The following is a 10,993-nucleotide window of genomic DNA, read 5'->3' as shown; positions in this document are numbered from 1 at the left end:
AAACAAGTACAAAAGCCAAGAAACCTCACAGTCTGCTTTCTGTAGGCTGGAAAAAGAAAAAACGCTGATGATGTCAGGAAAAATTCTATTTTGTGAGATGACATTTGGTAAGATTTTAATAACTTTAAATTATTAAAGTTTGTTTTATTCTTGGTCATTTTCTATAAACTAGAAAAAGTTCTATGTAGATTTTTAAAAGCATTCTGCCCTGTTGCTGTTGCTTTGTGTGTGTGTGGGGAGGGGTTCTAGGTCTAGTTGGTTTACAGTGTTAAGTAGTTTATTTTCCTGTTGATATTATGTATCCTTGTTATACAAATATTAAAAGGAATAGATTGAAATCCTACTATTTTCATTTGTCAGTATCTATTTTTATTTATTTATTTTTCTAATTTTTGCTTAACTTATTTTGAGGCTTTGTTCATAGGTATATATATTTATATATTTATATTTGTAGTTATTATATATTACTGATGGATTGACCACTTTATTACCATATGATACCCTTTTAACTCTTGTAAATAGTTTAGTCTTAAAGCATTTTTTTCTGATGTTGGGACAGGCTGTGTACTCATTTGTAATTGCACAGTTTAGGCATTTCTGTCATTTGCTTTAAGTCTCTCATTATGCTGTTGTAGTATGCCATTTGTTTTCCCTTTTGATGCTTCACATAGCCCAGGCTGACCTGGAACACATTAGGCAGACAATGGTGGCTTTGAATGTCTCCTCTTCTTGTCCCCACAGCTAAGTGCTATGAACACAGGTGCATACCATTGTAGTTTACTTTCTGTTATTGTGATAAAACCTTGACAGAAAGCAACCTAGGGAGAAAAGTTATATTTGACTTGTGGGTTATAGTCTATCATTAAGAGAAAGGAAGGCTAGAACCTGGAGATAGGGCCTGATACAGAAGCATGGAGAAGAATGTTGCTCTACTGGGAGGTCAGCCTGCTTTCTTATAAAACCCAAGACTAACTGACCAGGAGTAGTACTGCCCACAGTGGAATGGTGCTGGACATCACTTGTTAATCAAGAAAATTTCCCCATAGACATGCCCACTGGCCAATCTGATGGAAGTAATTCTTCAGTTAAGTGTTTTTTGTTTGTTTGTTTGTTTTATTCCCAGGTGACTCTAGTTTGTATCTTGTTGACAAAAATTCTCCAACACAAACACTACCCCTGGTTCATATAGTGCTAGGGGAAAAAACCCAAAGCTTCATAAACAACTAGGCAAGCACTCTACCATCATCAGCCCCTGAAGTGTCTCTTGCACATAACAAGAATTGGCTCACATTTTAAAAAATACTTTCTACCATCATCTACTTTATGACTGAATTGTTTAATTTGCTTGCATTTAAAGCAATATAGGATAACATAGAATGTATATCTTGACACTGTTATTTTTTTATTCTACATATTATGTATTTTTGCTTCTATCCTTCCATCTGTTCTTCTTTGTATTAAGTATACAATTTCAACTGTGATATTTTAATTTCTTGCAAAATTTGCAGTATTTGCTATTTTATTGTTCTAGCAGTAAATAAAACCATGTAGATTATATTAGTACCAACTTAATTTCAATAGAGTACAAAAATTTACTCCATTGTAGCTAATTTCTTATATTTTGATTTTTGTTATTACTGTCATTTAAATAATATCTTTAGGTTGTTTTCTGTTTTCTTCTTCTGATGCCCATCTTCTTTGCCTTTCGGGATGGGGATTGAGCATTTTAGTCAGGGTTCTTTCTCTTGATTAGTTTCTTTAGATGTACAGATTTTAATAGGTTTATCCTATGTTTTATGTCTATATGAGTGAGTATGTACTGTGTGTGTCTTTCTGCTTCTGGGACAGCTCACTCAGGATGATCTTTTCCAGGTCCCACCATTTCCCTGCAAATTTCATGATTTCCTTATTTTTCATTGCAGAGTAATACACCATTGTGTAGATGTACCACAATTTCTGCATCCATTCTTCAGTTGAGGGGCATCTGGGCTGTTTCCAGCTTCTGGCTATTACAAATAAAGCTGCTACAAACATGGTTGAGCAAATGTCCTTTTTGTGTACTTGAGCCTCTTTTGGATATATGCCTAGGAGTGGTATGGCTGGATCTTGAGGAAGCGCTATTCCTAGTTGTCTGAGAAAACACCAGATTGATGTCCAGAGTGGTTGTACAAGTTTACATTCCAACCAGCAGTGGAGGATGGTTCCCCTTTCTCCACAACCTCTCCAGCATGTGTTGTCACTTGAGTTTTTGATCTTGGCCATTCTGATGGGTGTAAGGTGAAATCTCAGGGTCCAAGTGGGTTACATAGTAATGGGAAGATGGACTGCCTCTGATATAATCTAATTGGCCTGCTCTTTGATCACCTCCCCCTGAGGGGGGACCAACCTTACCAGGCCACAGAAGATGACAATGCAGCCACTCCTGATGTGATCTGATAGACTAAGATCAGAAGAAAGGAGATAAGGACCTCCCCTATCAGTGGACTTGGGGAGAGACATGTGTGAAGAAGGGGGAGGGAGGGTGGGATCAGGAGGGGTGGAGTGAGGGGCTTATGGGGGATACAAAGTGAATAAACTGTAATTAATAAAATTAAATTAAAAGAAAAGAAAAAATATCTTTATGCATTATAGATATTATGAAACAGCTTTATAATTGATGCTTCACATAATTATTTCATGTCATATAGAAGAAAATGTTACAAGCAAAAGTATGGTTAGCCCACCCTCTGTCTTACATGCAAGTTGTCCAAGGTTATATAAGAAAGGAAGCTGAGCAAATCAAAGCAATCCAACCAGTAAGCATCCATGTCCTTATTTTTTCCATGTCTTTTGTTGCCACATGGCCTTTTATTTTCACTTGAAGGGATAATCTTAGCATAAACCAGCTAATGACATATTCTCTAGTTTTTTTGACTTGAGAACATACAAATTTTGCATTAATTTTGATGAATAGTTTTAGTGGGTATAGAACTTTCTTCAGTACCTGAATACCATTTCCCTTTGGCCTGCATGTGCTCTGATGAGGTACCACCTAATGATCTTACTGAAAATTATTTTTATGGGACATATTGTTTTCTCTTATTTTTATAGGACATATTGTTTGCTCCAAATTTTCTAATTTATCTAGATTTGGATTTATTTGAATTAATTTTATTTGGAGTTTAGTGGGATTCTTGAATTTGTTCTTTAATGATTAAAATTATACTTTTGAAGTTCACAGTCATTATTTTTCCTTCAAATATTCTTTGTGTCTGCTTCTGGAAATTTCATTATATAAGTTAAAGCAGGTGATGACATATAGTAGTTCTCTGAATACCCTTCCATTCTCCCATTATGCTACCCAGAATTGACTTGTTTAAGGATTATTTTTTGAACACATGGAATCATATTCTAATGACACTTTCACTTTTATTATTAAAAATTATACGTCTCAAATTTCTTCTATTGTATGTATATGGTATGTGTACGTTTATGTATGTGTATGTTTATATGAGTGTATGTGTGTGCAGATGTGCATGCATGCTAATAGATGTCCAAGGTTGATATCAAGTGACTTTCTTTAACATTCCTCATCTGTTACATTGAGGCAGAGTCTTCTCTTCAACCCAGAAGTCACTGTTTTTGCTAGTCTGGGTAGCCAGCTACCTTCAAGGATTCTCTAACTCTGATTTTCACATGTTGGAATTATGGGAAGGCCACTATGCCCAGCCAGATTTTATATGAGCTCTGAGGATCAGAACTTCACTTTTCATGCTTTCATAACAAGTACTTTACCCACTGAACAGTATCCGCAGTCACCTACATTTTCTACATCTAATACTTTCTAATGACTTTTGATATTTATTTACTGAGACAGAGTTCTAATGCTTTATTTGAATATGCATTACAGTGGGTTTTAATATCAACTTGCTACAAATTAGAATCACTTGTGTAGGGAGTCTCACTTGAACAACAGTCCAGATTGCCTTGGTTGATGTGAGAAGGATCACCCTGACTGTAGGGCACATCTACTCCTAGGAACTCAGATAAGAGAGAGAGACAGAAGGCAGATTATCTCAACTCTTTTTTTAATAAAGATATCAAATCATTATTGTATATACCTTTTACTTCGAATAAGCTTTAATTTTCTTACTGTTTAAATATTTTAGTATTGATTTATTGTTTTTATCTTTTTATTATTATCATTTATTACAATTTATTCAATTTGTATCCTGACTGTGGCCCCTTCTCTCATCTCCTCCCAATCCTACCCTCCCTCTTCTCTCTCTATTTCCATTCCCTAGTACACTGATAGGAGAGGTCCTCCTTCCTTTCTATTTGACCCTATCCTACCAAGTCTCTTCAGGACTGGTTGCAATGTCTTCCTTTGTGGCCTGGAAAAGATGCACACCCCAGAGGGAGTTGATCAAAGAGCCTATCACTGAGCTCTTACAAGAGCCCCTGCTGCACTTACTAGAGACCCCATTTGGATACTGAGTCTATAGGCTACATCTGAACTGGGGTTTTATGTCCTCTCCATATCTTGTTCTTGGATGGGGTATCAGTCTCTGCAGGGCTCCCAGCCCCCCCCCTTTTTTTGGCTCTGTTCATTTCCTTGTGGAGCTCCTGTCCCCTCCAGGTCTTTCTGTCTCCACCTCCTTTCATAAAATTCCATGCCCTCTGCCCAAACTTTGGCCATGAATCTCAGTCTCTGCTTTGATACCTCTATTAGTAGAGTCTTTCTGAAGCCCTTTGTGGTAGGCTCCTGTCCTGTTCCCTAACTTCTCCTGCTTCCAATGTCTATTATGTTTGTCCTTCTGAATAAGGACTAAGCATTTTCCTTAGGGTCATCCTTATTGTTTACCTTTTTAGGAGTATATATTTTAGTATGGTTATCCTATATTATATGGCCAATATCCATTTATGAGTGAGTATATACCATGTGTGTCTTTCTGCTTCTGGGTTACCTTACTCAGGATGATCATTTCTAGTTCCCACCATTTGCCTGCAAATTTCATGATTTCCTTGTTTTTAAGTACTGAGTAATATTCCCTTGTGTAAATGTACCATAATTTCTGTATCCATTCCTACAATGAGGGATATCTATGTTGTTTTCTGTTTCTGGCTATTACAAATAGAGCTGTTACAAACATGATTGCACAAATGTTCTAGTCGTACAGTTGAGCATATTTTGGATATATTCCCAGGAATAGTATCGCTGGATCTTGAGGTAGCCCTATTCCTAATTTTCTGAGAAAGCGCCAAATTGATTTTCAAAGTGGTTGTACAAGTTTACATTCCCACCAGCAGTGGAGTAGGGTTCCTCTTTCTCCACATCTTCTCCAGCATGTATTGTCATTTGAGTTTTTGATCTTAGCCATTCTAATGGTTGTTTTGATTTGAATCTCCCTGATTATTAAGGATATTGAACATTTCTTTAAGTGTTTCCATGCCATTCCATATTCCTCTATTGAGAATTCTGTTTAACTCTGTACCCCATTTTTAAATTGGATTATTGTTGCTGTTTAACTTCTTGAGTTCTTTATGTATTCTGGATATTAGCCCTCTGTCAGATATAGTTGGTGAAGATCCTTTTCCAATCTTTAGGCAGTCATTTTATTCTTATGAAAGTGTCCTTTGCTTTACAGAAGCTTTCTAGTTTCATGAGGTCCCGTTTATTGATTGTTGATCTTAGAGCCTGTGCTGTTGGTGTTCTGTTCAGGAAGTTGTCTCTTGTGCCAATGAATTCCAGGCTCCTCCTCACTTTTTCTTTGAACAGGTTTAGTAGGTCTGGTTTTATATTGAGGTCTTTGATCAATTTAGACTTTAGTTTTGTGCAGGGTGATAAATATGGATCTACTTGCATTTTCCTAAATGTAGACACCCAGTTAGACCAGTACCATTTTGTTGAATATGCTCTTATTTTCCATTGTATTATTTTGGCTTCTTTGTCAAAAATCAAGTATCTGTAGTTGTATGGGTTTGTTTTAGGGTCTTCTATTTGATTCCATTGATCCACCATTCTGTTTCTATGTCAGTACTATGCAATTTTTATTACTGTTGCTCTATAGTACAATTTGAGATCAAGGATGGAGATACCTCCAGAAGATCTGTTATTGTAGAGGATTGTTTTAGCAACTCTGGGTTTGTTTGTTTTTTTTCCATATGAAATTGAGTATTGTTCCTTCAAGTTCTGTAAAGAATTGTGTTGTTTTTTTTTTATGGGAATTGCATCGAATCTGTAGATTGCTTTTGGTAGGATGGCCATTTTCATTAGGTTAATCCTATCAATCCATGATAATGGGAGATCATTCCATCTCCCGAAATCTTCTTCAATTTCTTTCTTCAGAGACTTAAAAGTTTTTTTCATATGCTTGGTTAGAGTCACACCGAGGTACTTTATGTTATTTGTGGCTATTGTGAAGGGTGTTGTTTCCCTAATTTCTTTCTCAGCCCTTTTATCTTTCACATATAAGAGGGCTACTGATTTATTTGAGTTAATTTTGTATCCAACCACTTTGCTGAAAGTGTTTATCAGCTGAAGGAGTTCTCTGATATAATTTTTGGGGTCATTCATGTATACTATCATCTGCAAATAGTGATATTTTGACTTCTTCATTTCCAATGTGCATTCCCTTGATCTCCTTTAAGCTGTCTTATTGGTCTAGCTAGGACTTCAAGTACTATGTTGAAGAGATAAGGAGAGAATGGAAAGCCTTGCCTTGTCCCTAATTTCAGTGGGATTGATTTAATTTTCTCTCCATTTAATTTGATGTTGGCATAGGCTTGTTGTATATTGCTTTTACCATGTTTGGGTATGTGCCTTGTTTTGCTGATCTCTCCAAGACTTTACACATGAATGGATGTTAGATTCTGTCAAATGCCTTTTCAGCATCTAAGGAGACAATCATGTGGTTCTCCTTCCGTTTGTTTATATGGTTGATTACATTGATAGATTTCCATATATTGAATCACACTTGCATGTCTGGGTTGAAGCCTACTTGGTCATGGTACATGACATTTTTTATATATTCATGCATTTGGTTTGGGTGTATTTTATTATGTATTTTTACTTCAATGTTCATAAGAATAGGTCTAAAATTGTTCTTTTTTTGTTGGATGTTTGTTTGGTTTAGGTATCAAGGTGACTGTGGCTTTATAGAATAAGTTTGACAATGTTTTTTCTGTTTCTGTTTTGTGGAATAGTTTAAAGAGTATTGGCATCAGCTCTTCTTTGAAGGTCTGGTAGAATTCTGTGCTGAAACCATGTGGCCCTGAACTTTTTTTGGATGAGTGACTTTTGATAACTGCTTCTATTTCCTTTGGGGATATAGGACTGTTTAATCTATTTTATTTAATTGATCTTGATTTAGCTTTGGTAAATGGAATCTATCAAGAAAATTGTCCATTTCATTTAGATATTCAAATTTTGTGGTATATATTCTTCTGAAGCAAGACCTAATGATTCTTTGAATTTCCTTAGTGTCTATTGTTATGTCCCCCTTTTTGTTTCTGATTTTGCTGATTTGGATATTTTCTCTCTGCCTTTTAGTTAATTTGGCTAAAGGTTTATCTATCTTCTTGATTTTCTCAAAGAACCAGCTCTTGGTGTCATTGATTCTTTGAATTGTTTTATTTATTTCTAATTTATTGATTTTACCCTGAGTTAGATTATATCCTATCATCTACTCCTCTTGGGTGTGTCTGTTCCCTCCCCCACCCCCAGGGCTTTTAGGTGTGCTATTAAGTTGCTTGTATGAGATGTCTCAAACTTCTTTCTAGAGGCATCTGGAGCTATGAACTTTCCTCTTAGCACTGCTATCATTGTGTCTCTTAAATTTGAGTCTGGTGTACCTTTATTTTCACTGAATTCTAGGAAATCTCTCATTTCATTTTTTTTTTATCTCTTCCCTGATCCAGCTGTCATTGTGTACAGATTTGTTTAGTTTCCATGCATGTGTAGTTTTTTTTTTTTTTTTTAATTCTGTTGTTGTTGAAGTCTAGTTTTAGGTCATAGTGATCTGATTCCTATCCTTACAAGGGATTATTTCAATCTTCTTGTATTGAGGCTTGCTTTGTGTCTGACTATATGGCCAATTTTGGAGTGGGGTGCTGAGAAGAAGGTATACTCTTTTGAGTTTGGGTGAAATGTTCTGTAGACATCTACTAGGTCTACTTGATTTAGGACCTCTGTAAGTGGTCCTTATTTAGCTTCTATCTTGATAATCTGTTCCTTGTTGAGAGTGGAGTGTTCGTGTCTTCCACTATTAAGGTGTGTGATTTCAGCTTTAATAATGTTTCATTTACGAGTGCAGGTGCTCTTGTATTTGGGGCATAGATGTTCAGGATTGTGATGTTCTCATGGTGGATATTTCCTTTGATGAGAATGAAGTGTCCCTCCTCATCTTTTTTGATTAATTTTGGTCGAAATTCTATTTTATTGGATACTAGAATAGCTACCTCAGTTTGTTTTCTCTGTTTGCTTGAAAAACCCTTTTACAGCCCTTTACTCTGATGTAGTGTTTATCTTTGTTGCAGAGGTGTGTTTCTTGGATGCAGAAGAATGTTGGATCCTATTTCTACAACCATTCTGTTAGTCTATTCTCTTTTTTTTTTTTTTTTGAGAGTTGAGTCCATTGATGTTGGTAGATAATAGTGACCAATGAATTTTAGTTCCTTTTATTGTGGAGTTGGTTATAGTGTGTTTGTTTGCTTGTTTTCTTTTGCTTTTTTGTTATGAGGTTATCTATGTCCTGTGTTTTCTTGGCTTTAGTTGATTTTGTTAGTTTGGAGTTTTCCTTCTAGTATCTTCTGTAGGACTAGGTTGCTGACATTGTTTAAGTTTAGTTTTCTCATTGAATATTTTTTTTCTCCATCTATGTTGCCTGAAATTTTTGCTGGGAATAGTAATCTGGTTTGACATCTGTATTCTTTTAGAGTCTACATGACTGTCCAGGCCCTTCTGGCTTCATGGTATCTATTGAGAATTCTAGTTTGATTCTGATAGGTCTACCTTTGTATGTTTCTTGGTCTTTTTCCTTGACTGCTTTTAATATTTTTTCGTTGTTCTGTAGATTTAGTGTGACATGAGGAGTTTCTTTTCCAGTCTAGTCTATTTGGTGTTCTGTAAGCCTCTTGTATGCTTAAGGACATCTCTTTCTTTAAGTTGGGAAATTTTTCTTCTATGATTTTCTTGAAAATATTTTCTGGACCATGGAGCCTGGAATCTTCTTTTTCATCTATTCCTATTATTTTTAAATTTTTGTTTTTTCATGATGTTCTTGATTTCTTGGATGTTTTGTGTTTGAAAGTTTTCAGATTTTTTTTCTTTGAGAGATGTATCAATTTCTGCAAACCTTCAGTGCCTGAGGTTCTCCCTTCCATCTCTTGTATTCTGTTGGTTATGGTTACCTTTGTGGTTCCTGGTCTCTTCTCCAAGTTCTCTAGCTCCAGGGTTTTCTCTGCTTATGTTTTCTTTATTGATTTTAATTCTGTTTTCATATCTTGAACCATTTCCTTCATCTGTTTGAATGTGGATTACTGTCTTTTCATGATGGCATATTTTTTTTCATTTCCTCTTTATGTACCTCTAATAACTGGATAAGCATGAATTTTAAAACATTTTACTGTGTTTCCAATGAATTAAAATAGCCATTGATTGGTGGGAGGACTGGTGAAGTCATGATGTCTTGATTTTTGTTGGATGTGTTCTTATGCCTGCCTCTAGCCATCTGAAGGTCAGTAGCCTTTGCTGTTTTTTCCTAGAGCCTGTACTGCAGACTTAGTCTGTCTATCTCTGGAGTCTGGAGCATTCCTCTGGGAGATGAGAGAGGTCCATTGGTTATGAGTGGATGTTGGTGTTTCAGATGCAGGTAAGGGAGGAAGGTCGCAGGCACAAGTGTGCAAGCACAGGAGTGTGTGTGGAGATGTGAAGGGTGCTTGGAAGGGTGAAGTGTAAGGAAGGAGTGCAAGCTCAGTTGTAGTGCAGGTGCCTTTTGCTGTTCACAAGAGCGGTACCCATGTGCAGGTGCCCTGAATGGCTCAGTGGTCCATAGGCCACTGTTTTGGTATTGTGCTCCAAGGGCTCAGATCTGCCTGAGCTGTACCATCTTGGTTCCAGGAATTGTTTGCCTTGACTCCACTGGGAGACCCACAGAACAGGGACTTCAGTGTTGAGAATACTGTCCCAGGGATCCCTATGTTGCCCACAGTAGGGGTGGGAGTGGGTGTGATCTGATGTCTGGCTGCTGGTGTAGAGGGACCCTGATCTGGGGTTCTGTAGGCACTCTCTTGCAGAAGCACTCACTAGGAGGCATGTGTGGAAAGTGCAGAGGGCTGCTCACACTTGCTCACAGGTGGAAAGGGCAAAGGGCCAGAGAACTCTCTTGCAGGTCTAGTGGTAATCTCAGAGAACCCACGGTTTTCTACTCTAAGATTTTGGTCCCTTGTATGGCCATTAAGGCACCCCAAATCTGGGATTGTGTACTCCCCACTGCTTCTGTGTTGCTGGGGCAAGCGGAGCAAGGGAAGGTGCAGCTGAAAGTGCATGGGGTCAATAGTTCTTCACTCTCAGGCCCCAGGGATGTCTAAGGGGGCTGGAGGCTCCTGAATCCTATCTGTTCCAGATCACTGGTTGTCTCCTATAGCCCTGGAAGCCTCAAAGTCAATGCTCTGACTTCCACTCATTTGGAGTTTCATATCTTCTGCCCTTCAGAAAAGGTGGGCACTGATTGCTGCCATCTTGGTGCCCTTATCTCAACTCTTGTTTACTTTACCTTCCTTCTTGCTGCTGAGTTAATTTAACCTGTTGTTGTTGTTGCTGATGATAATGATGATCATGATTTCTTCACTGACAGAATCAGAAGAATACGAATGAGTATTGTGTCTGGTTAAAAAGGGATGAACTCCAATAAGTGCTTTTCTGGCTGGCATTTCTTGGCTAAGTGGTGACATCAAACTGGCAAAGGAGATTTCTGGAGATCTCAGACTCATTCTTTCCATTTTTAGGGCTACA

The sequence above is a fragment of the Psammomys obesus genome, unplaced genomic scaffold (genome assembly GCF_907164565.1).
Source record: "Psammomys obesus unplaced genomic scaffold, mPsaObe1.curated_primary_1811, whole genome shotgun sequence".
Lineage (NCBI taxonomy): Eukaryota > Metazoa > Chordata > Mammalia > Rodentia > Muridae > Psammomys > Psammomys obesus.
Note: the sequence above shows the minus strand (reverse complement) of the source record.